This window comes from Octopus bimaculoides, chromosome 27, assembly GCF_001194135.2.
Source record: "Octopus bimaculoides isolate UCB-OBI-ISO-001 chromosome 27, ASM119413v2, whole genome shotgun sequence".
Lineage (NCBI taxonomy): Eukaryota > Metazoa > Mollusca > Cephalopoda > Octopoda > Octopodidae > Octopus > Octopus bimaculoides.
Genome location: NC_069007.1, coordinates 21381749 through 21382502, shown reverse-complemented (window position 1 = coordinate 21382502; position 754 = coordinate 21381749). Strand labels below are relative to the sequence as shown.

Sequence of the window (754 nt, the reverse complement as noted above, 5' to 3'; positions counted from 1 at the left end):
ACGTCAAGAAGTCTGGTTTGATGTACCCCAAATAGGAAACTTAGAAACAGCAGAAAGCTCTCACTAGAAAGCGTATTGTTTATCTCTTTGCTGTCCACAGGGGAGGGGCTAAACAGAGAGGGCACAAACAAGGACAGACAAAGGGATTAAGTCGATTACATTGACTCCAGTGCGTGACTGGTACTTATTTAATCAACCCCAAAAGGATGAAAGGCAAAGTCGACCTCAGCAGAATTTGAACTCAGAACGTAGCAGAAGACTCTTGGCCAAGATGCCTTTACAATGGAACTGAACCTAAAACCTCATGGTCAGGAAGCAAGCTTCTTCACCACTCAGCCATACCTGTACCTACAGCCTACGAAAAGATCAATAGATAGCTATTGTTTCTGTGTTATATAAGTGATGGTCATGATTGGAAGCTGTTCAGTTCCATGCCAAAAAGATTTGTTTTTAACCCACAACACTGAAGACAAGCACTGGCCCAAGTGGAACCTTCCTATTGGTGACCCCCTGTCTAATCCCTATTCACACAGTTTGTTGGGTGTTTTTATTACAATTCACCTTTGTTGCATGGAACCAGGTCCCTTCTCTACCCTTCCATTCCCATTTGTTTTGTTTGTTTTGAGGTGATTTTTTTTGGTTTTGTTGTGTTTTTTGGTTTTTTTATTAATTATTTTTTTTAAATGTGCACTGATGGACTGATGTTTAGGCACAGCATCAGCCCTCTCAGCTTCACCAATCTACCCCCCCCCCA

General features: G+C 41.9%; 1 protein-coding gene across 4 annotated transcripts in view; it reads left to right on the top strand.

The window, feature by feature from the left end:
* LOC106867800 ((Lyso)-N-acylphosphatidylethanolamine lipase) overlaps positions 1–754 on the top strand; it is a 12257-nt gene that overhangs the window by 6198 nt on the left and 5305 nt on the right. The gene's annotated exons all lie outside the window — the stretch shown is intronic.